Below are 25,968 nucleotides of genomic sequence, written 5' to 3'. Positions count from 1 at the left end.
TTCAAATTGCCTATACCATTTTACATTCTGGTTTCTCAACATCCTTGACAGCACTTGTTATTCTCTCTCTTTTTCTTTTTTATGGTAACCATTCTTGTAGCTTTAATTGGGGTATTGCAAATTAAAATACAGTGAGGTTTTTTGTTTTTTTGTTTTTTTTCTTGGAACAGGGTCTCTCTCACCTGTCACCCAGGCTGGAGTGCAGTGGCATGATCTTGGCTCATTGCAACCTCTGCCTCCTGGGTTCAAGTGATCCTTCCACTCAGCCTCCTCAGTAGCTGTGACTACAGGCCTACACCACCATGCCCAGCTAAGTTTTGTAGAGACAAGGTCTCACCATGTTGCCCAGGCAGGCCTTCCATTCCTGGGCTCAATTGATCTGCCTGCCCCAGCCTCCCAAAGTGCTGGATTACAGGCGTGAGCCACTGCTCCCGGCCCTATTACTTTTTATATAACTCAAACATGATTCTGGCTTTTAAAACGACATTTGTTGAGGGAGGTTGCTTTATACTTTCATTCTGGGGGTCCTCCAGATTCATAATTTCTTTCTGCTATATACACATTTTTGCTGGCTGTGTCTTTATTCGTTCACTCACTCCATCACACACTGAGGGCCTGTCCTTTAGAGTCTAGTCCCAAGAGAGCCTAGGACTCACCCTTGTCAGGGACTGTGACACCTGATTTTGTGTTGCGAAAATAATATTATAAAAATCGCTGTACAATTTATAAGGTAGACTAGATAGATGTACTGTTGGTCTCCAGAACTTTTTGCGAAGATCCGTTATCAGTATAAAGCTCTCAGATATGTTTCTTGTCAGTTGATTCATTGGGTGGTGGTTCTAAAAACTTATTATTTTTTTGTAATACAGGGTCTCTCACTCTGTCACCCAGGCTAGAGTGCAGTGGTGTGATCATGGCTCACTGCAAACTTGACCTCCTGGGCTCAAGTGATTCTCCTGCCTCAGCCTCCCAAAGTGCTGGCATTACAGGCATTAGCTGCTGCGCCTGACCTAAAAACTTTCTAAGAAGTGGTCTCAGTTCTTTCCTGAATTGAGGCTTTAGGACATTCAGTGAAATGCCTAAGAAGAAATGATAGAAGATGAGGAAATCCATTTTGGAAAAAGCCTTACGTGTAAAGATTTTATTTTTGAATGGCAGGCAGCTTGGTATGTTGGCAAAAGAACTTAGTTATGGATTTGACTGTCATTTACTAGTTGTGTGATATCGGACAAGTTAAATAACTTCTTCGAGTCTCTATTTCCTGACCTTTAAAATGGGAATATTTCAAATGGTGGTGGGATGGAAGAGGTATCACATGACATGGTGCCTACTGCAGTGAGCACTTAAGTGTCAACTGTCTTCCTCCCTAACTGCAAGGCAGTCTATTTAAATAAAATGATTCTTGGCCGGGAGCAGTGGCTCACACCTGTAATTCCCAGCACTTCGGGAGGCCGAGGCGGGCGGATCACCTGGGATAAGGAGATTGAGACCAGCCTGACCAACATGGTGAAACCCTGTCTCTACTAAAAATACAAACATTAGCTGGGTGTGGTGGTGGGCACCTGTAATCCTAGCTACTTGGGAGGCTGAGGCAGGAAAATCGCTTGAACCAAGGAGGCGGAGGTTGCAGTGAGCCCAGATGGTGCCATTGCACTCCAGCCTGGGTGACAGAGCGAGACTCTGTCTCAAAAAAAAAAAGAAAAAAAGATTCTTTATAAATAAACTGTGTTCCTTCTTGAAGTAAATTTACTATTAATGGATTATTATCTATAGTAACAAAATGGTGAGAGCATTTTGGCAAGAGCACATATAGTAATATAATCATTTTCTAGAATGTGAAAAAAGTTGATTCCAGCTAGCAGTGGATAGAAAAGTGAATTTAGCAGAAAACTCACCTCTGGTCTGTTTTGAACAGCTTAGCCATACAACACCACTAAGAGTTATACTCAAGATGTAATATTGTTTTGCCAGTTCTAACGTTGCCTGTTCCCTATTGTCCACTTAGAAGAGTGTACTCTTTAGGTGAAAGATTAAAGAATGATTACCCTTACCATTTTGAGTACAAATTAGTGCATAAATTGTAACTTAGCAAGTTTCATGAATGAATTGTACTATCTCTACTTAGGGCTCATCACTGGAAATATTGATGAAAATATTTTCCATTGAAGCAGCAAGTGTTTTTGCCAACATTATAATCAAATCCAGTAGCTCCACAATTCCTAACGCAGATTTTCACATGATTGTGATTGATCTTTTAGATGCTTTATTTTTCAAAATATGTTTTTTTTTTGAGATGGAGTCTCGCTCTGTCGCCCAGGCTGGAGTGCAGTGGCGTGATCTCAGCTCACTGCAAGCTCCGCCTCCCGGGTTCACGCCATTCTCCTGCCTCAGCCTCCTCAGTAGCTGGGACTACAGGTGCCCACCACCGCGCCCGGCTAATTTTTTGAAGTTTTTAGTAGAGACAGGGTTTCACCCTGTTAGCCAGGATGGTCTCAATCTCCTGACCTTGTGATCCGCCCGCCTCGGCCTCCCAAAGTGCTGGGATTACAGGTGTGAGCCATTGCTCCCGGCCTCAAAATATGTTTTACAATTTGGGAAAGGTAATAATAGACTTTTTTATGGCTTTTTTTTTGTATTTTTGTTATTAGTCTCTTTAGCATTGAGTTTTGAGAGATGTTAGCTTTTCAACTGTAAAGCAGGTGAAATATGCTCCAATCAGTATATGTTAATTTGTTATATTTATAGCTGAACTAGATTTGCTGGTGATGGAAATTGAGCCTGCAAAAACTGAAGTGTGTCTTCCATTTTCCCGTAATTGCATTACCTTGAATCATATGATATGTAGGCCCTAACCTTTGACTTTTGAGTTTGTTGGTCAGTGTTTTCCTATTACTAAAAGAAGCAAAGGGTTAAGAGCACTCACTGCAAGGCACTTATGTCCTTTTTTTGTTGTTGTTTTGTTTTGTTTTTTTTTTTTTTGAGACGGAGTCTCGCTCTGTCGCCCAGGCTGGAGTGCAGTGGCCGGATCTCAGCTCACTGCAAGCTCCGCCTCCCGGGTTTACGCCATTCTCCTGCCTCAGCCTCCCAAGTAGCTGGGACTACAGGCACCAGCCACCTCGCCCGGCTAGCTTTTTGTATTTTTTAGTAGAGACGGGGTTTCACCGTGTTAGCCAGGATGGTCTCGAACTCCTGACCTCGTGATCCGCCCGTCTCAGCCTCCCAAAGTGCTGGGATTACAGGCTTGAGCCACCGCGCCCGGCCTTGTCCTTTTTAGCAGCCACTGAATCTTGTCCATTTGCTGCCCAACTACTTAAATGCCTACTTCTTATTCACTGCCTTCAGTTTATATCTGTCCTTCTCAGCCACCCACATCATAGCCTCGGCTTCCACTACACAGCTGGAAATCTCTGCCAGACGGTGCCCGTGACCTTTGCAGTGGAAAGGCCAATGTCCTTTCTTTTCTCTGTCTTTATTCTCTTGAATTTCCTTTCATGTTTGGCTTTGTCATTGGTGCACTCCTCTTTGTGAGAGGAAGCTTTCTAGGTTTCCTACCTCTCAGTTTTTTCTCTACTTTATACAAAGTGGCTCATGCAGTGGCTGGCACATAGATGCTTAAAAAGTGTTAGTTCCTTTCTCTGTTTTTTTGTGGTCTCTCCTTCATTCTCTGTTCCTTTCTCTGTGAGATTTTCTGATTAGTAGCTACCTGCAGCATGCCAGTTGATTTGTAAACCTACAATCCAACCTTTCTTATACTCTGTCATCTGACAACAGCCTGGTTTGCCGCTGATTCCAGGACTTCTTCACCTGGGTGGCCACTCTCATTACCCCAGAGTTCACTAGTCATGGTGAACGCACCAGTCTTTTACACTTCCCCCACTCCCAAACCTCAGTTATTCTTAACTACTATCCCAGTATTATCAGTGACACCAGTATTTATTTTCCTTTCCACATGGTAGAATTTGGAGTCATCTTTGATTTTTCTGTCATTTCCTACTTTGAAATGTCTCTTAGGCTCAGTCCTTGGACACCATTCTGATGGCCACTTGTCTGCTTTAAGCCCACAGCATTTGATCTCTGAACTAGTCCAACACCTTCCTGCTGGTCAGCCGCTGATCCTAACTGCCCTTTAATTGAGTATATGTCACCTGGCAGCTGTAAGATATAGCACTCCTCAAGTCTTTCTGGTTTGGTGCCGTTTGTGTACTATAGAACTTTTATGTTTTATGTGCACTCTTCTGTGTGGCCTTGTTATCTATGCCAGCAGACTGATCCCTCCTGCCACCTTACACATGAGCATACTTTCCACCATGCCCCTTGCTGAGCTGGTGCCAGCCTCATGCCCACCTTGCTACCCTTTGTGTGCTGCTTGGCCTGCCGGGAATGCCTTCCACTGTTTCCTCTACCTTTCCAAGGTTCTGTCTGTTCTTGAAGATAAAGTTTATGCCTTTCTTTTGGTAAAGCTGTTTGCAGCTATTTTGACTCACAGTTAATGATCCGTTTTTTGGCAGCTAATTTTGAAAAGCCTTGCATTTCAGAAATTTCCTTAGTGATTCTGTCCATAACTGTAAAATCCTTTAGGGCAAGACTGAACTTCGTATTGGGCTTCCCCATCATCCCCTGGGAAGTACCACGAATAAAGGAGGTGCTCAGTAGTAGATGGAGACAAGTTGCTAGCAGGCTGGTAAAGAAGCATCGTAAATATGCTGGTTTTTAACTGTGTTGGTAAATACTGACTGGAAAACAGTTTCGAAGATACAGATACCAAATAGATGTTTTTGAGCTTAGTGGTCTTTTTTATCTGGTGTCATTTTGTTGATACGGTATAATAAATATTGTGGAATTAAAATTCAGTGGAGAAGCTTTGGGCAAATTACCTTATTTAAACATGTTTTTTAAGTTAAGTTCTATATATACAGAGATGTTCGTCACTTTCTCAGTCAGCTACTGTAAAACAGTACTAGGCTATAAATAACATGTCATTATAGAAAAACACACTGTATTTTGGTTGTACAAATTGAGTGTCATCTTACTTAGAAACATGGCTCCACAATTACCTCCTTGTGCATTTTCCCCATCTATATTGTGTAAAGAACATTAATAAAATTTCTTGTATAATTTTCTTTCTGCCACTCACCTCCTCCTCCCTAAAGCATCTCTGGACTAGAAAGGGCTTACCAGCCCCACAGAGGGTTCAGTCAGGACCCATGAGCTACTTTCCCCTGGCCTAGAGCCGTGTTCGGTCACTGCCCAGCTGCTCTCTCTGTTTTTTTTTTTTTTTTTTTTTTTTTGAGAACGGAGTCTTGCTCTGCCACCCAGGTTGGGGGTGCAGTGGCGCGATCTCTTCTCACTACAAGCTCTGCCTCCCAGGTTCATGCCATTCTCCTGCTTCAGTCTCCCCAGTAGCTGGGACTACAGGCGCCCACCACCATGCCTGGCTAATGTTTTGCATTTTTTAGTAGAGGTGGAGTTTCACCATGTTAGCCATGGATGGTCTCAATCTCCTGACCTCCTGATCCACCCGCCTTGGCCTCCCAAAGTGCTGGGATTATAGGCGTGAGCCACCGCGCCTGGCTGCTGCTGTCTCTTGATGCCTTTGTCTCCCTTTGTCCTCCCCTGGGATAGGTAACTCAGGCTTCCTGCCCTGCACCCCTTTGCACTCCCTGCAGTAGGAGCATTGAAGAGCCAGACTAGCTTTCTGGTTGTTCTCTCTTTACCCAAAGAAGTTTCACTTGCTTGTTTGTTGAGAAAGAGAGAATCCATTTGAACTTTTTTCTTTCTCCTTTACTACTGAAAACATTCTTCCTTTTCATTATGATTGCTTGCTTTTAGCTGGTTTCCCATTGGCTTGAGGCAAAGGGATCATGTTTTAAATCTCTGTAGCTGCTACATAGTAGACCATAGTATAGAAACCAAATATAGTTGACCTTGAACAGCACAGGTCAAATCACATGGGTCCACTTTATGTGGATTTTCTTCTGCCTCTGCTACCCCGAGACAGCAAGACCAACCCATCCTCTTAGCCTACTCAGTGTGAAGACCATGAGGATGAAAACCTTTATGATAATCCATTCCACTTAGTGAACAGTAAATATATTTTCTCTTCCTTATAATTTTTCTAATATTTTCTTTTCTCTAACTTATTTTGTTGTAAGAATACAGTATATAATACATATACAGAACGTGTTAATCCACTGTTTATGTTGTCAGTAAGGCTAGTCAGCTGTAGGCTATTAGTAAAGTTTTGGGGAGTCAAAAGTTATGTGCAGGTTTTTTCTTGCGATGACGGTTGGTAATCCTGATGCCTGTGTTGTTCAAGGGTCAACCGTAAATATTTGTTGAATGAATAAGTGATTCATGTGTTTAAAAACCAAATTTACCTCAAGCCTGTAATCCCAGCACTTTGGGAGGCCGAGACGGGCGGATCACGAGGTCAGGAGTTCGAGACCATCCTGGCTAACACGGTGAAACCCCATCTCTACTAAAAAATACAAAAAAAGCTAGCCGAGCGAGGTGGCTGGAGCCTGTAGTCCCAGCTACTCGGGAGGCTGAGGCAGGAGAATGGCCTTAACCCGGGAGGCGGAGCTTGCCGTGAGCTGAGATCCGGCCACTGCACTCCAGCCTGGGCGACAGAGCGAGACTCCGTCTCAAAAAAAAAAAAAAAAAAAAAACAAATTTACTGAAAGAGTGAGGGATTATATTATCTAGCACCAGATTTCCTCCCTCCCTTATATTCTCCTATATTCTCAGCAGATTAACAACTTTTGTTGTTCAAAATGAGGGATTCTTTTTTTTTTTTTTTTTTTGAGGTGGAGTCTCTGGAGTGCAGTGGCATGATCTCGGCTCACTGCAATCTCTGCCTCCTGGATTCAAGTGATTCTTCTGGCTCAGCCTCCTGAGTAGCTGGGATTACAGGTGTGTGCCACCAAGCACCGGGCTAATTTTTGTATTTTTAGTAGAGACAGGGTTTTACTATGTTGGCCAGGCTGATCTTGAACTCCCAACCTCAAGTGATCTGCCCACCTCGGCCTCCCAAAGTGCCGGGATTACAGGCATAAACCACTGTGCCCAGCCAAAAGTGGTATTCTCACTTCCCGTTTTTTCTTTTTTCATTTTCTTCCTTTTTATAGAGACAGGGTCTTGCTATGTTGCCCAGGTTGATCTCCAACTCCTGGGCTCAAGTGATCCTCCCACCTCAAGCCTTCTGAGTAGTTGGGATTATAGGCGTGAGCCACCATGCCCTGCTGGTATTCTCACTTTACAGAGTAGGATATCAAGACCCAGAAGGGTAAAAAATAATCTTCTGGCCGGGCGCGGTGGCTCACGCCTGTAATCCCAACACTTTGGGAGGCTGAGGTGGATGGATCACGAGGTCAGGAGATTGAGACCACCCTGACTAACATGGTGAAACCTCGTTTCTACTAAAAATACAAAAAAATTAGCCGGGCGTGGTGGCGGGCGCCCGTAGTCCCAGCTACTCGGGAGGCTGAGGCAGGAGAATGGAGCAAGTAAACCCGGAAGGCGGAGGTTGCAGTGAGCTGAGATTGCGTCATTGCACTCCAGCCTGGGCAACAGAGCGAGACTCTGTCTCAAAAAAAAAAAAAAAAAAGTCTTCCTAGGGTCATGAAATTTGTATGTGATGAACGGGAGTTTGAAATCAATGTTACTATATGTAAAGCCTAGTTTTTCTTTTTTGTTATGCAACACTGTTTTACACTGCTTCCCTAGTGACCAAATGGAAGACTTATTTAGTACTTCTACAAAGAGAACATTCTTGTTGGAAAGAATGTGTGTGTATGTATTAAGATTGTATCCATTACTTTCATTTTGGAGAGATACTAATCATTTAAAATATTTTTGAAAACTTTTGAAACAGCCCAAAATAGAAAAGTTACAAGTACAGTAGAGAAAACTTCTGTTTTCTTCTCCAGAATCTTTGGCAGTAAGTTGTCCACCTGATGTCCCATCACTCTGGAATTACCCTAGTGTGTGTATGTTTCCAATGGTAAGGACATTCTTCTACGTAAGTACAACATAACCATCAAAAGCAGGAAATTAACATTGACACATTATATTACCATCAAATACTCCTCAGACCCCCAATTTCCCATTCAAGTTTGACCAGTAGTCCCAATACCCTTCCAGCCTCTTTCCCCACCGCCTTTTTTTTTCGTTTTCTTTTTGTTTTTTGGGGGACAAGCAAAGGATTCAGTTCAGATTCACATGCTTTGCATTTAGTTGCCAAGTCTTTCTCAGCCTTCTTTTGACTTTCATAGTCTTGATAGGTTGGAAATTATAAGCCAGTTGTTTTGTAGCCTGTCCCTTAATTTGGGTTTGTCTGATGTTTTCTCATGATTAAACTCAGGTTGCACATGTTTGGCAGGAATATCGCGGAAATGATGCCATGTCTCATTGCCTCCTAATAGGTGACATACAATTTCAATTGTTTTGCATTTTCCCACTGCTAAATTATTCTTCCATTTGTAGTTAATTGGTATTTTATGGATAAGTACTTCCACACTATGTTAACTATCTCATTCTTCATCACACTTTCAATTTATTTATTAATTTATATCAGTATGAACTCATGTTTTTTATTTTAATCAATGAGCTATAATCTTTTATTATTTGTATTGATGCTTAAATTGTCTCAGATTTGGCCAGTGGGAGGCCCTTCAAGCTGCTTCTTTTCGTTGTCCTTTTGACATGTCTCCATTATTCTTGGAGCATTTTCTTGTTTTCTGGCACAAGTGTTCTAGGCCAGAATTTCTCAACTCTGGCACTGTAGGTACTCATATGTGTGGTTATTTGTCTCAGCATACATTTCATTCTGCAAAGAAATAGAACATGTTTGAAAAAATAATTAGCAAATGTTGACCTTTTTTGGTCCTAAGTCTAATATATCACTTTGAGTGACTTTTTGATACAACTGTGAAGGTGGCAGGCAGCCTGATATTCCTTTTTGTGTATTTTTCCTTTTTCCCACCTAGCGGGGGAAAAGAGGTCTTGTTTAGGAAGTGCTAAGTAGAGGTATTAAAATTGTCAAAGCCTTTTGAGTGTCAGAACAGTAATCTAAAACAAACACAAAAAGCCCCCAAACACTTTTAATTGATAAAGCATTTCGGTATCATTGAAACAAGAGTGGGAGAGGGATGTACTCCTCACCCATCTGTCACACATTTAGTGAGCATATATCTACTGGGATCAGGGACCATGGCTCTTCATGAGGCAGCCAGGGCTACAAGGGCAAACAAAATTCATTGTGGTCCCTGCATACCCTCATGGAGCGTACAGTCTACTGGTTAAGAGACAGAGCCATAAAACGACACATGGAATGATGGTCATAAAAGGAACTGCCCGGAACAGCAATTCTTCACTTATGAAATATAGCAAATGTTCTACTTTACAAATTGTTCTGAGGGTAAAATGAGATTATGTAAGCAAAAGTCCTTTGTAAAATGTGGAAGGTTACATAAATGAAGTACAGTCTTCCCTTGGTGTTTGCAGGGGATTGGTTCCAGGACTCCTTCATATCCAAAATTCATAGATGCTCAAGACCCTTATATAAAATGATGTAATATTTGGATATAATCTACACACATCCTCCTGTGTATTTTTTTTTTTTTTGAGATGGAGGATTGCTCTGTCGCCCAGGCTGGAGTGCAGTGGCAGGATCTTGGCTCACTACAACCTCCGCCTTCTGGGTTCAAGCGGTTTTCCTGCTTCAGCCTCCTGAGTAACTGGGGTTACAGGCACGTGCCAACACGCCCGGCTAATTTTTGTATTTTTAGTAGAGTAGGGTTTTCAGCATGTTAGTCAGGCTGGTCTTGAACTCCTGACCTCGTGATCCACCCACCTTGGCCTCCCAAAGTGCTGGGATTACAGGCGTGAGGGATTACAGGCCTGGACTCTTTTTATGATTGCTGAAGTAAACATCCCCTGAGAACTAACCTCCAGGCTCTTCCTCCCGACTCCATCCTGAACATCAGTCTCTGATTTCTCTATATGTGTACTGCTGCTTACTTTCCTGCCATTTAAATCCCATTTAGAAGCCTTCAGTCTGAAGTTCAAACTCTTGATATATAAGGCCTCCAGGCTAACACCAACCTAGCTTTCCGGTCTTCTCTTGTTACTTGCCTTGAAGTGACCTCTCACTATGCTCCTGCCAATGGGCTAATCAACTTCTTCAGGCAGCAGCTTGAAGGCAGAGTTCAATAAACTTGTTGGAGCCCAGCCACAGCATCTGCTGTGACTGCTCCCTCCTCATCCCTCCTTCCAAGAACCTGCACTGCATGGTCCTGCCTGCCCCACCCAGAGTGCCCTTCTGGCTGGACCACAGGCTCTTTTGGAAGGCAGGTCTGGAATTACTACCGCTCCTTCATGCATGTCCACCCTCTCTTTGTCTTACAATTGGCTGAAGTGTTTCTGTGCAGCTGATTTTTCTGACCCGTGTTCACATCGTTTACATCCCAAGTAGAAAAATAAAGATGACACAAAGGAGAAAAAATACCCCAGCCAAATTGGTCTAGTCACTGTGCCTGAAACACATATTGTGTGTTCTCATCTCTGTGTTTTTGCTTTTATCCTCCTGCCTGGAATTCTCTTCCTCTCTTCTGTTTTTCAAAATTAAATCCCAGCCGGGCACTGTGCCTCCTACCGGTAATCCCAACACTTTGGAAGGCCAAGGTGGGAGGATCATTTGAGGCCAGCAGTTTGAGACCCAATCCTGTGTCTACAAAAACAATTAGCAGGGTGTGCTGGCATGCACCTGTAGTCCTAGCTACTTGGGAGGATAAGGTAGGAGGATCATTTGCGCCCAGGAGTTTAAGGCTGTAGTGAGCTATGATTGTACCACTGCACTTTGGCCTGGGTGACAGAGTGAGATCCTGTCTCTTAAACAAACAAACAAAAAAAACCACATGGCTTAAACCCCCCCTTCACTTTACTCCCATCGTGCGTACAGCCTATTGAGAGCATTTGGTAGTCATCATTTGCCATAGTAAGTTGCTGTTAGGTTTTTCCAACTGGCATGACATGCTCTCAAAGTGTGGGGACTGTATGTTAACATGTGTTTATATTTCCCATAGGTTTTTGCTCTTTGATAAGAAAAGTGACCTGACTACATTGAGACCAGCTCCCAAGAATTTAAAAAGAACTCCTGACTTTTCAAAACTACAAAGCAATAAACAAACTGCATTTACACTGGAAGAAAAAAATTATTAAGCTTTATACTAATTGTGCATTTTGTGAAAAGTTACAGCTTATCTGACTTGTTTCTCCTCTCAGCAGAAGATAATCACCTTTGTATTGTGAATATTGTTGTCAAGAAGGAAACCTCAAACTTGAGACAATCGTGTTCCCTTCTCATTCTTTCTGGTTCCAGGGATGGCTGCTTCAGCTTAGCACATGTATGTGTTGGCTGGCATCAAGGTGGAGGCCCCATATTACATATGTGAGTGAAGGCTTCTCAAAGCTTTAGGGGCTTAAGATGGAGAACCCTGCATTTCTCTTTGTACACAAGAAGTTGTGTCTCAAAATTTCAGAAATCTATCATTTAGTTGTCTACCATAATTAAACGTGAAAATCAGAATAAAGCCGCCTAGGTCATTAAATGCAATTCTTTCTTTAAAAAAGAAAGAATGGCTGGGTGCAGTGGCTCACACCTGTAATCCCAGCACTTTGGGAGGCCGACGGAGGGGGATCACGAGGTCAAGAGATCAAGACCATCCTGGCCAACATGGTGAAACCCCTTCTCTACTAAAAATACAAAAATTAACTGGGCGTGGTAGACAACCAAATGGTAGATACGAAATACTTTACCTTCATGGTACTCAGGAGCCCTTCCTTCCTTCCTTCCTTCCTTCCTTCCTTCCTTCCTTCCTTCCCTCTGTCCTCCCTCCCTCCCTCCCTCCGTCCCTCCCTCCCTCCCTCCTCCCTCCCTCCGTCCCTCCCTCCCTCCCTCCCTCCTTCTCTTTTTTCTTTCTCTGTCTCTCTCTCTTCATCTTTCTTTCTTTCTTTCTTTTAGATGGAGTCTCGCTCTGTCACCCAGGCTGGAGTGCAGTGACACTATCTCAGCTCACTGCAGCCTCTGCCTCCTGGGTTCAAGCGATCCTCTCGCCTCAGCCTCCCAGGTAGCTGGGATTACAAGCATGTGCCACCATACCTGGCTAATTTTTGTATTTCAAGTAGTTATAGGGTTTCACCCTCAAACTCCTGACCTCAAATGATCCGCTTGCCTCGGCCAGGACCAAAAAGGGGGGAAAAACACCAAATAACTAGAAATCTTCATATAACTATCAGTATTGGTTAATTTTAACTTACATTGTATTTTCTCATTGCTTTGAAACTTAATGAATATCATATGACTTGCTGAAAGAAAGAGGAGGCTGTTTTGAAAATTCCTGCTTCCAGTTTAAGCAGGCTGGTGCTGAGCAGGTGTTGAGTTTGTGGGCTCTTGAACCCAATGACTGTAGGGTTTTGGATGGTAGTCAGTGGCCTTGGACTGTGAGTTTAGCACCCACAAGACAGACTTCCAATTTTTGCTCGTTATTCATTACAGTTCACTGCAGCAGGTGTTCAGTGAGCACTTAGTTTATTCAAATTAGACTGTGGAGAATACCTCCTAACTACAGAATACTGACATTATTATAACTTGAAATAATAACTTTGGGCCTGGATAGTTTTGCTTGTTTGTTAATTCAAGATACTGGGCTGGGTGATATCTTTTCTTTTCTTTTTTTTTTTTTTTTGTTGAGATGAAATCTCACTCTGTCGCCCAGGCTGGAGTACAGTGGTGCGATCTCGGCTCACTGCAAACTCTGCCTCCTGGGTTCACGCCATTCTCCTGCCTCAGCCTCCCGATAGCTGGGACTACAGGTGCCCACCACCATGTCTGGCTAATTTTTTTATTTTTAGTAGAGATGGGATTTCACCATGTTAGCCAGGATGGTCTCGATCTCCTGACCTCGTGATCCACCCGCCTTGGCCTCCCAAAGTGCTGGGATTACAGGTGTGAGCCATCGCGCCCAGCTGGGCTGGGTGATTTCTAAGCTTTCTTGTTTTTGTTATAATTCAGAAATGACACAATATGTAGTACACATATTTGAACTTTTAATAGGAAAAGCTGAACAACTCCATAGAACACAAAGTTTAAAACAGGCAATAATCTTTTCTTTCATTTGTGTGTGTGTGTGTGTTTGAGACAGGGTCTTCCTCTGTTGCCCAGGCTGGGATGCAGTGGCAGGATCAGTTCTTACTGCAGCCTTGACCTCCTGGGCTTACATGATCCTCCAGCCTCAGCCTCCCCAGGTAGTCGTGACCACAGTTATGAGCCACCATGCCTGGCAAATTTTTTACAATTTTTTTTTTTGGTAGAGATGGGATCTCCCATCTCCCTATGTTGCCCAGGCTGGTCTCAAACTTCTGGGCTCAAGTGGTCCTGCTTTGGCCTTTTTTTTTTTTTTTTTTTTTTTTGAGGCGGAGTCTCGCTCTGTCGCCCGGACTGGAGTGCAGTGGCCGGATCTCAGCTCACTGCAAGCTCCGCCTCCCGGGTTCACTTCATTCTCCTGCCTCAGCCTCCCGAGTAGCTGGGACTACAGGCGCCCGCCACTTCGCCCGGCTAGTTTTTGTATTTTTAGTAGAGATGGGGTTTCACCGTGTTAGCCAGGATGGTCTCGATCTCCTGACCTCGTGATCCGCCCATCTCGGCCTCCCAAAGTGCTGGGATTACAGGCTTGAGCCACCGCGCCCGGCCCGCTTTGGCCTTTTAAAGTGCTAAAATTTACAGGCATGGCCACTGTGCCTGGCTTTTTCTACACTTGTTTCTTTCCTTAGCTAGAGTAGTGTGGTTCCTGTATTAGAAATGAAGAGCTGCTTGCTGGTGAGAGCACAGGAAATGTGAGCTGCCATCTACTTACTACTGGATTCAAGATGCTTGAAAGCAAAACTCTTCTGTTCGGGGATGACATGAGGATATAAGAACAATTAAGAGTGATGGAACTGTTTCTTTTTTTTGAAGAGTTGGAGTCTCACTCTATCATGCAAGCTAAAGTGACACACACGATCATGGCTCACTGCAGCCTTGAACCTCTGGGCTCAAGTATTCCTTCTGTCTCAGTCTCTCTAGTAGCTAGGACTACAGGTGTGAACCACCACACCTAGCTAACTAAAAGAAAATCTTTTTTTAAGAGACAGGGTTTCACTATGTTGCCCAGGCAGAAAGAACTTTAATATTTATATGTATTTGTTTATGTAGTGTAGAACCTTCCCTCCCATGTTGATGTTACTAATTTGGGAAAGAAAGGGAGTTGATGACCACTTGCAAAGAATTGTGCCCTTGGAATTTTGTGTGGTTCTTTTTTGTTTTTGACTTGTTAGGGAGAGTGTCAAACATATGTAAAAGTAGACTAAACAGTGAGATGAACATCCAAATAAACATATTCAAAGATTGCTTCAATAATAAACTCACAGCCAATGCTGTTTCATCTGTACCCACACCCATTTCTTCTTTTCATATTATTTTTTTCATTTTAAGCATCCAACCACCTATTAGTAGACATTTGAGTATTAAACCATTAAAAAACATGTTGTAATTAATACCCTTTTTTGCTTTGTGGTCTTATGTGAGTTTTTTAAAGATAAATTTCTAGAAGGGGTGTCGGGTCAAAGAGCATGCATTATGCATGTTTTAGTTTTTGTAAATGTCTTCTGTTTTTGAGATATCATCACATTGCTTTCCAACAAACCTGTACTAATTTATGTTTTTGCTGAGTTCTCACTTTTACCTAGAATCACTTTGCTTTGTCTTTTATATATGTGTATTTGTGTAATATATGTATATATAGGCATATATATGTATGTATATAGTCCCCTCTGAAACATTTGAGGCTCTATTACAGACATTATGACCCAGTACTCTTAATACTTTAGCGTACATCTCTAAGAATAAGACATTTTCCTAATGTAATTCTGTGATCACAATACAGTGATCACACTTTTAAAACTTAAAAAAATTCCAAATATCAGGTTGTTTTATTGGTAAATATTTTAGTATGCCAAACATTAAGTACTCTTTGTTGTTGAAATATAAACAAAATACTATTTTTTTAATGCTTTCAAAAAGGAAGGCATTGCAAAAAAAAATGGCTTAAGAGAAAAAACATTACAAAGGGAGGAATAAAACCAAAGTGTCATGTATGCTTAAAGCAGTGAGTAAGTAAAAACATAAAAAAATTTAAGAGTAGGCTGGGCACGGTGGCTCACACCTGTAATCCCAGCACTTTGGGAGGCTGAGGCGGGCAGATCATGAGGTCAGGAGATCGAGACCATCCTGGCTAACATGGTGAAACCCCGTCTCTACTAAAAATACAAAAATTAGCCGGACATTGGTGGCACATGCCTGTAGTCCCAGCTCCTCGTGAGGCTGAGGCAGGAGAATCGCTTGAACCCGGGAGGCGGAGGTTGCTGTGAGCCGAGATTGTGCCACTGCACTCCAGCCTGGGTGACAGAGCGAGACTCTGTCTCCAAAAAAAAAAAAAAAAAAGTAAAAACTTCAAGATGCTTTCACGGCATGGGTCATGGGGTCTCCCTGCTTGGTCTGTAGAGCTTGGGGGGGCCCATCAGGCAGAGGGGTAGGCGCACTCACTGTGCCTCCTACCCTGCTGCCTGGGTGGAAACATAACATGGCACAGGATGAGTGGGGGCTCACCCTCCTCAGGGAGTCATGGCAAGTGGCCACTCATGTGGCCCACTCCCCTCATGACCTTTGGCCAGTGACACCCACAGCAGTGGTTGGGGGCAAGGACACGAACTCCTGTCTTCTGGAGCCCTTGAACATAGCATCAGGGTGTGGCTTCCCCTCTGGAAGCTGGAGGGGTACACCAAGAGAGCGCTGACCACGGCTTTTTGCCTCCCCTGCGATGTCTGGAACTCCATGACTTCCCCAGTGCAACCCGGAAGCAGTTCTCCCAGAATCCAGCCTCCCTGCCCCACCCTGGAATGCAGGGCCAGTCCCAGGACTTGCTGTGGCACGTAGGTGGCTCCTCCCCGCAGGCCTGGTCAGAGGAGGTGGGGCGCCGCGGGCTCCTTTCCCAGGCTGCAGGCCGGTGTCCACGGCTGCGCTTGGCCTCCTTCATGTAGGGTTCCAGAAGCCTTTGGTCTGCTTATTCACTGTCACCCCGGGAACGCCCTGGCCCAGCAGCCAGTCGTGAGGTCTTTGCGCGGCCTGGCTGGCCCTGGAACCAGAGCAGTCCGCTGTTGGCGAAGATCTGGATCTCCATGACGGCCTTTGTACTGGGCCCTTGATCAGCAGACGTTGGTGCAGGCCCTGGGCGAAGAGCACGTCCTCTGGCGTCCCTGGCTTACGCATAGAAGACAAGGGGTAAGAGGAGGTGGAGGGACCGAGGGCGGCTCATGGTAGAGCCAGTTTAGTATCCAGCTCGCGTGCCAGCTGACTGCTCCTTCCATGGTGGTCGATGGCCGGCAGGGCAGTTCTGCGGATGCTAGGCCGTCAGTAGCCAGGTGAGCAGCGCTGCACAGCCATCGCCCTGCAGGCCCTTGCAGTGGTAGCGGAAGACGTTTGTGGGCCAGTCAGGTCGACCGGCAGCACCAGCTCTCCAGGGTTGAGGGACAGGGCTGGCCCCATGTTCATACGCCCACAGGACCCAGATCACAAGCTCGTTGGGGTTCTGCCTGAACCGCCGAGATGACGAGGAGCAGAACCAGTATAGCATGAGCAGAACCAGCCCCTCGGTCCAGGTGGGTGGGCGCTGGCGCTTTCTTAGACATGGCTGCAGCCACCCCTAGGTAGGAAACAGTAGACACTGGAGGGACCCTGCGAGAGCGAGAGCTATGGCAGGGCCCTTCAGCACCTGGGGGAACCACCACGATGGGGGCATGGTGGGTGGCCCTCAGCTTGAAGCTGCACCCAACCTTTACACTCTCCAAGGCGTTAGCAAAATAATATTATTGATCTACACTTTTTCTTTTCTTTCATGAGACAGAGTCTCGCTCTGTCGCCCAGGCTAGAGTGCAGTGGCTCACTGCAAGCTTCGCCTCCTGGGTTCACTCCATTCTCCTGCCTCAGCCTCCCGAGTAGCTGGGACTAATGGCGCCCGCCACCACGCCCGGCTAATTTTTTGTGTTTTTAGTAGAGAAGGGGTTTCTCCATGTTAGCCAGAATGGTCTCGATCTCCTGACCTCGTGATCCGCCCGCCTCAAAGTGCTGGGATTACAGGCGTGAGCCACCGTGGCCGGCCTGATCTACATTTTTTCTTATAAACACTAGAATTTATGCAGAGCTCAGTTCCCATTGTTACACATGCTATAATTTAAAAAATTTTCTCGTACAACATTGTGAATGTCCTTAATGCCACAGAACTATACATTTAAGGTGATTAGAATGGTAAATTTTATGTGTATTTTACAATAACAAAAATAAATTTTAAAAATATTGTTTATAGGATCCAAATGACCAACACGTTGTGTTGATATCTCTTTTTTAAAAAAATGTTTTATTGAAGCATATTTTATATCGTAAGTGACCTGCTTGGTGAATTTTAGTAATTGAGTTATGCAACCATCATCACCGTTTAGTTTTAGAACATTTTATCACCCCCAAAATGTGGTCATTTACAGACAATGCATCCCGATTCCGGGAAACCACTCATGTATTTTCTGTACCATTTTGCCTTTTCTAGAAATTTCACACAAATAGAATCATCCAATATGTAGTCTTTTGTGTCTGGCATGTTTCATATAGCGTGAAGTTTTTGAGATTCATCCTTGTTATTGCATGTATCAGTAGTTTGTTTTTATTGCTGAGAATAATCTCCCCCCCCCCCCTTTTTTTGAGATGGCGTCTAGCTCTGTCGCCCAGTCTGGAGTGCAGTGGCGTGATCTCGGCTCACTGTAAGCTCCGCCTCCCGGGTTCACGCCATTCTCCTGCCTCAGCCTGCCAAGTAGCTGGGACTAAAGGCGCCCGCCACCGTGCCAGGCTCATTTTTTTGTGTTTTTAGTACAGACAGGGTTTCACAGTGTTAGCCAGGATGGTATCGACTTCCTGACCTCGTAATCTGCCCGCCTCGGCCTCCCAAAGTGCTGGGAGAATAATTCCATTGTATAGATAGGTAAAACATTTTGTTTATCCATTCACTAGTTAATGGACATTTGGGTTATTTCTAGTTCTTAGCAGTGAACACTTGTGTTAAAGTCTTTGTGTGGCTGTTTTCATTTCTTTTTGGTGATCCCCAAGAGTGGAATTGCTGGGTTGTATGATAAGTCTATGTTTAGCTTTTTTTTTTTTTGAAACGAAGTCTTGCTCAGTCGCCCAGGCGGGAGTGCAGTGGCGCGATCTCGGCTCACTGCAAGCTCCGCCTCCCGGGTTCCCGTCATTCTCCTGCCTCAGCCTCCCAAGTAGTGGGGACTACAGGCGCCCGCCATCACGCCCAGCTAATTTTTTTTTTTGAGATAGCGTCTTGCTCAATCACCAGGCTGGAGTGCGGTGGCGCGATCTCGGCTCACTGCAAGCTCCGCCTCCCGGGTTCCCGTCATTCTCCTGCCTCAGCCTCCCAAGTAGTGGGGACTACAGGCGCCCGCCATCACGCCCAGCTAATTTTTTTTTTTGAGATAGCGTCTTGCTCAATCACCCAGGCTGGAGTGCGGTGGCGCGATCTCGGCTCACTGCAAGCTCCGCCTCCCGGCTTCCCGCCGTTTTCCTGCCTCAGCCTCCGGAGTAGCTGGGACTACAGGCGCCCGCCACTATGCCCGGCCAATTTTTTGTATTTTTAGTAGAGACGGGGTTTCACCGTATTAGCCACGATGGTCTTGATCTTCTGACCTCGTGATCCGCCCGTCTCGGCCTCCCAGAGTGCTGGGATTACAGGAGTGAGCCACCGCGCCTGGCCTATGGTTAGCTTTTTAAGAAATTGCCGAACCATTTTCAAAGTGTCTGTACCATTTTTACGTTTGCGCCAGCATTGTATGAGGACTCGCTTCTACATCCTTATTAAACTCCGTATTGTTCGTCTTTTAGCCATTTTAGTTGGTGTCTGATGATACTTCATTGTGGTTTTAATTTGTATTTCCCTAGTGACTATCTTTTCATGTGCTTATTTGCCATTCATATATTTTCTTTGCTGCAGTACCTATTCAAATCTTTTGCTCATTAAAAAAAATTGGATTGTTGTCCGGGTGTGGTGGGTCATGCCTGTAATCCTAGCACTTTGGGAAGCTGAGGCGGGCAGATCGCTTGAGCTCAGGAACTTGAGACCAGCCTGGGTAACAGGTGAAACTCTGTCTCTACTAAAAAGAATACAAAAATTAGCTGGGTGTGGTGGCGTGCGCCTCTAGTCCCAGCTGAGTCAGGAGGATCGCTTGAACCCAGGAAGTTGAGGCTGCAGTGAGCCAAAATGGTGCTACTGCACTGCAGCCTAGTGACCAGAGCGAGACCCTGTCTCAAACAAAACAAAACAAAACCAAAAAACAAAAATGAACAAACAAAAAAATTGGATTATTTATTTTTAAGAGCTTTTTGATATAAATCCTTATTAGGCATATATTTTGCAAAAAAATTTCTTTTTAAGCCTCTGGCTTGTCTTTTTTCTTCATTGTGTCTTTAAAGAGCAAAAGTTTTTTTTTTTAGACAGAGTCTCACTCTGTTGCCCAGGCTATACTGTAGTGGTGCGATCTTGGCTTACCGCAACCTCTGCCTCCCAGGTTCAAGTGATTCTCCTGCCTCAGCCTCCTGAGTAACTGGGACTACAGGCACGTACCACTGTGCCTGGTAAGTTTTGTATTTTTAGTAGAGATAGGGTTTCGCCATGTTGGCCAGGCTGGTCTCAAACTCCTGACCTGAGGTGATCCTTCCACCTCAGCCTCCCAAAGTGCTAGGATTATAGGCATGAGCCACTGCGCCTGACCTGAAGAGCAAACGTTTTAAACTTTGATACAGTCCCAATTTATTGTTTGTGCTTTTTCTGATGTCATGTTATTTGCCATGCTGGGTGCAGTAGCTCACACTTGTAATCCCAGGACTTTGGCAGGCTGAGGCAGAAGGATCGCTTGAGTTCAGGAGTTTGAGACCAGCCTGGCAGCATAGTGAGACCACTTCTCTACAAAACATACACAAAGTTAGCAAGGCATGGTGGCATATGCCTGTAGTCCTAGCTACTCAGTAGGCTGAGATGGGAGGATTGTTTGAGCCCAGGAGGTCAAGGCTGCAGTGAACAGTGATTGTGCCACTGCATTCCAACCTTGGCTACAGAGCAAGACCCTGCCTCAAAATAAAAATAAAAATTCTTTGCCAGTCCAAGCTCAGAAAGATTTTCTATTTTCTTTTTCTGGATATTAAAAAATATTGTCTCTTACGTTTAGGTTTATGGTCCATTTTGAGTTTTTATGTATGGTGTGAGGTAAGGTTGAGGTTCGTTTTTGTCCATGTGGGTATCCAGTTGTTTCTGTACAATTTGTTGAAAATACTACCCTTTTTCCACTTCCATTGAATTACCTTTGGCATCTTTGAATCTTCTAGTCTGTGAATATGGTATGCCTCTCCATTTATTTAGGTATTTTTTTAGTTAACTAAGCCATATTTTCCAGTTTCAGTGTACAGGCTTTTCTTTTTTCTTTTCCTTCCTTTCCTTTTTTTTTGCTTCCTTCCTTCCTTCCTTCCTCCCTCCCTCCCTCCTCCCTCCCTCCCTTCCTTCCTTCCTTCTGCTACAGTGAATAGATTTTTTTAAAATTGATTTCTTTTAACCTATAGTGTCCTTCTGAATTTCTTGCTGTTTTTTTTCTTTCCAGTTTATTTGATAAAACCAGGTAATTTGTCTTACAGTTTGGAACCAGAGTTTGATTTTGCTGATTGGCTCACCATCGTGGTGTTTAACATGTTCCTCTAGGCCGGCACAGTGGCTCATGCCTGTAATCCCAGCAATTTGGGAGGCCAAGGTGGGCAAATCACCTTAGGTCAGGAGTTTGAGACCAGCCCGGCCAACATAGTGAAACTCCATCTCTAGTAAAAATATAAAAATTAGCTGGGCGTGCTGGTGCATGCCTGTAATCCCAGCTACTTGAGAGGCTGAGGCTGGAGAATTGCTTGAATCCAGGAGGCGGAGATCGTGGTGAGCCAAGATGGCCCCACTGCACTCCAGCCTGGGCCACAGAGCGAGACTCCGTCTCAATAAACAAACAAACAAACATGTTCCTCTAACTTCTCTGTGGTGTTTAGAAGCTCAATCAGATTCAAGTTTGATTTTTTTTTTGAAAGATAGTTTAATAGTTGGTGTTGTGTTCTTCCATTAGGAGGCACATAATGTTTTAGGTTGTCTCTTATGATTCATGTAAGTGTCTCTGTTTTTGATGGTCAACACCTATATCCAGTAATTTAATAGAGATTCTGTCATTCCTTCATCATTTATTAGCTGGAATACTTTTATAAAAAGAAACTTGCCCTTATCTTCTGTTTTGTGACCAGATGGCACAGTTTTGTGTGATCTCTTTAGTTACAAATGCAATGACTTTGTTAACAAGTAGGTATTTTTTCTAATGTGTTATTTCCCACTTTAATTGGTAAGTAGTTTGAACTTATTAGCAGGTTGAGGATTTGTCTGCTGTTGTTTTCCTCTGCAGTAATGGCTTACGAAGAAACCGTTCTATTGGAAACTTATCTGAAAGTGTTCTACTTGTATTATAAAGATGTGCTTTACAGGCCTAGACTGTACATATCCTGAATTACTGCTTTCTAAGAGCAAATTACAGTTTTGACCTTTTCCCGGTGTAGTATTTTGTAATGAGTATATAATAATTGGTTGCTTTTTTTTTTATTATTTTTTAGCTTTGACTTACACTGTGCTTTTATCTCTTACACTGTTGTATTGTTATAAAAGGATTTTTTGTTCTTTCCTTGATCTTCAGTATAAGTAAGAAAAGTTACAAAATTGACATAAATTATACTGAGCTCTTGCTATTTTACTGTTGTTATTTTTCTTTTGTATCTTGTTAACTCTGTTTTCAGAATTTTTGTATGGGATTTTTTCCCCTTTTTTTGGCTGTCAGTGTATCTGTTTTAAATACTGTCACAGTAACTTTGTAGTGTTTTCTACATAGTTGTACCTCCTACTCGGAGTTACATGTAGCAGATGCTTAGCATGGTCAGCGCTAAGTGAATGAGTGGGGTCAGGGATAGGGAAGGTTGATAAACTAATTGATTAGCCTAGAATTATCCCTTAAAGGTATAGAAATTTACTGCCAGCACATAAAGATTATGTGTTCTATAAAGTAACCGCTGCGAATATAGCAGGCATTTAAACAGTATAGCAGAACAGCTAGTCTGTGCTAGATGTAAAATAGGTCAAATTTTGAAGTAATTTGGTTTAAAATGGACTTTTACGTGTAATATAATGTATAAGATGGAATAGCTTTGCTATAAATAAAAAGTACTACTCAAGAAACGTGTAACTAAACATGTCCATTTAGCATATGGACTACACAGTGCAAAAACTACATGTTTTTTATGGGGTTTTGGTTGAAGTTTATAAATGTTAAGGCTTTTGCATAGAAAACAAAGTTTCCTACCCCTTTTACCCGTTCTGTGTACAATTTTTTGAGCTATTAAAAAAAAACTGATATAGCATTACATTTTCAGAAATTGGGAAATATTTAAATAATTTAGCTTTCTTGGCCCCCTTTTAAATTAAAGGATGAGTATGATAAATAATGAGTGTTGAAACTCCAATTCTATCTAACTAGCTGCCAGAACTACTCCTGATCAGTTTCATTCAGACAGAATTTGCAAGCTCACCACTGTCAGGCACAGTGTAAAATCACAGAGAAAGATGAAGGTGGGACCCAGACCCTGAGGAGCAGGTAGGCCTGAGTCACTCTAGGTGAAATGCTCTTCTAGAGGGTCCCACAAAATGCTGTGGTAGTTTTGAAGGGAGAGAATTGAATTCTGCATTGGAATATATATTTATTGTTTCCTTTACATTGTGGAGTGTTCTAACCCACCTATGATTTCCCTTAGTTTTTCCTTCTGAAAGATGATCTGCTTTTATAAAATGATTGGTTAGTTTAAGGAAACATACTGAGGAAGGAGTAGTTTTTGTTCCTTTAAGACTGATTACCAAGATCTCAATATCAAAGTCTAATTAACTGAGCAGATCTACCCATGACCTGTTTTGCCTACTCACAGAAATACACGATATAAAGCAGAAATCAAAATCACTTTAACATTTTATTATTTTTTTAAAAAACTTTATTTTAATTTTTGTGGCTACATAGCGGTGTATATATTTATGGGGTATGTGAGATGTTTTGATACAGACATACAATGTGTAATAACCACATAGTGTAAAATAAAGGCATCCATCCTCAAACATGTATCCTTTGTGTTACAAACAATACTTTATTCTTTTGTATTCTGTTTTGGACTACAGATAAACTGGAATGTATTTTAGAGGAGAGACTAGGAAGGTGAAGCAACTCAGGACCTGTTTAGGAAGAACAGTTGATGAACGTTAGTTCTCTCAGCTATATAAAGGGCTTTGTGTGAGTGAATGAGCGCAGACTCGTTCTCAGTGGGCAACAGCAATGGTTAGAAGCCATAGAGACTTGGCAGCAGGTTAAAGACAGACTTTGTGGCGGAGCTGCTTAGAAGTGGAATAGATTATCCCAGAAGGTAGTCGTGGGGAGTTTTTTGTCATTGATGGTGTTGGAACACAGAAATGGACAATCTCCTCCTTGGGGATGGATGATGTTTTAGTCATTTGTGCTGCTATGACAGAACACCTGAGACTCAGTAACTTGTGAATAATAGAAACTTATTTTCTCACTATTCTGGAGTCTGAGAAATCCAAAATCAAGGTGCTGGCAGATTTAGTGTTTGGAGGGGTGTCATTCCTCATTGATGGTGCATCCTCACGTGGTGGAAGGCAGAAGGGAATGTGAGAGCGAGAAGGGGCAGGCAGCTCTCAGAAGCTTCTTATAATGGCATTGATCCAGTCACTTCCTGAAAGGCCCCACATCTTAATACTGTCATATTAGGAATTACGTTTCAACGTGCAGGCTGGGTGAGGTGACTCGTGCCTGTAATCATAGTACTTTGGGAGGCCGAGGTGGGTGGATCACCGACGTCAGGAGTTCAAGACCAGCCTGGCCAACATGGTGAAACCCCGTCTCTACTAAAGTTACAAAAATTAGCCAGGCGTGGTGGCACGTGCCTGTAGTCCCAGCTACTCGGGAGGCTGAGGCACGATAATTCACGATAATTGCTTGAACCCAGGAGGTGGAGGTTGCAGTGAGCTGAGATTGTGCCACTGCACTCCAGCCTATGCAACATGAGTGAAGCTCCATCTCAAAAAAAAAAAAAAGAAGTTTCAACATTTGAATTTTGGGTAGACACAACATTCAAACCACAGCAGGTAGGGAAGAATTCTCTAGAGAAGCACAGTAGGGTAATGGAGAGCTGTTGTTATTTGTGGAAATGTTGGCACATGGTAATGGTGTGTACCACAGAACTGTTGAGGACTGTTGGACTGGGTGTTACTTACTGAAGTTTTTTGTAACTTTTAGAGTCACCAGCCTCAGTTATTCAGTGAAACAAAGAGCGATTTAAAAAAATCATCCAGGCAGCTGGCTTAATGTATGTAAAAGTGCAGTGCTAGGTATAGTTGCTGAAGATACTATGCAGACATTTGCAAATGAGACAGTAATGTGGGTGTAAAGTAGTTATTTGGGAAAAAATGAGCAAACAAAAAATGTTTATATGTTGAACTTCATTACTCATCATTTGAAGTGAAAAAAGTATTCTCTTTATACTTCACCCCACTTCATTAATATCTCTCCAAAATTGCAAGGTTGACATCACCCCATAGTAGTAATATTTGTTCATTAGGTTTATTTTCCTTGCTTTATGCATAATGTCTGAATTCCCAAGGCCAAAACTTCTTAGTTTTGATAATAGTATTTGTTAAAGTTGAGAAAACTTTTCCTTCCTTCCTTCTTTCCATCCATCCTTCTTTCCTTCTTCTCTCCCTCCCTTTCTTTCTTGCTCAACTCTTTCTTGACATTTTCAAGTATTAAGGTGGCTCTTTGAAGTTTAGCTGTCCAACAATCTGAATTTGTTTGACATTTTGTTAAAGATTCCGAGAAAAGTAGTATTCTGGTGTTTGAATGGCTTATTGATTTTTTTTCTTTAAAGATTGCTTTGAGGTGAATTTGAAGTAAACTTAAGACATTGGATAGTTAGATTTGACATTAAGTCTCTTCGAGCATTTGGTTTTGGTTTCCAAGTCAGGAAGGGCTGAGTGTCCTGTCATCTGACTCTGTGTCACAAAATCCAAACTTGATGTGGCTGAGCCTGTGATACTCTTCAAAATACCATTTTGGAGGAATTTAATGTGAGTTTATCAATTGAGTTGAGTTGTCTTTTATACTTTAATAGAGAATAATACTGCATTTATCTCACATCCTATAAGACAAAACTGAGGAAAATCCTTTTAATGACTTCGGGTGTATGCTTTGAGTTATTTTTACCTTTATGATGATGTTTTTCCTGAGTGAGTGGTTGTGTTTTGACCAACTAAGCCCATTTATTTTTTGAACAGTTTAAATACAACAATTAAAATAACAACCCCTCCCAAGAAAAATTCTCAAAGACAACTAGCCTTTGGACTATATCCAAACAGTTTTAATAGATGGTGCTGGAAATTTTTTCCCTTTGAAGGAGACATTAGTAACCAATTGTCTACCTCAAGCCTACCTTTTGTGTTGTTAATTTGCAAATAATGAAGTTTTAAATTCTTGTCAGCCTGTTTGGATGACTTCAGGCACCTGTCTGTTTCAATGATAGTTTTGTCCAAGACTGAAATAAGTTATACATTATGTAAACACTATTTTTTTTCTTTTCTTCTTTTTTTTTTTGAGATGGAGTCTAGCTCTGTCGCTAGGCTGGAGTACAGTGGTGCAATCTCGGCTCAC

General features: G+C 42.9%; 1 protein-coding gene across 13 annotated transcripts in view; it reads left to right on the top strand.

Annotated features, from left to right (window-relative positions):
- The window catches only part of SFMBT1 (Scm like with four mbt domains 1), a 157,377-nt gene that overhangs the window by 33,565 nt on the left and 97,844 nt on the right, over window positions 1–25,968 (top strand). For 5 of the 13 annotated variants that reach the window (XM_033210105.1, XM_033210107.1, XM_033210103.1 and 2 more), the window contains 2 exons: window positions 7,929–8,002; window positions 11,085–11,449. The exons of 4 other annotated variants lie outside the window; for them this stretch is intronic. The gene's annotated coding sequence lies outside the window, so the exon portion shown is untranslated. Of the gene's footprint in view, window positions 1–7,928; window positions 8,003–11,084; window positions 11,450–15,603; window positions 16,376–25,968 lie in introns of those variants that run through there. 4 more of the 13 variants (XM_033210111.1, XM_033210109.1, XM_033210110.1 and 1 more) reach the window with 3 other exon arrangements.

This window comes from Trachypithecus francoisi, unplaced genomic scaffold, assembly GCF_009764315.1.
Source record: "Trachypithecus francoisi isolate TF-2019V2 unplaced genomic scaffold, Tfra_2.0 Lachesis_group0, whole genome shotgun sequence".
Lineage (NCBI taxonomy): Eukaryota > Metazoa > Chordata > Mammalia > Primates > Cercopithecidae > Trachypithecus > Trachypithecus francoisi.
This window is presented reverse-complemented; position numbering and strand designations above follow the sequence as displayed.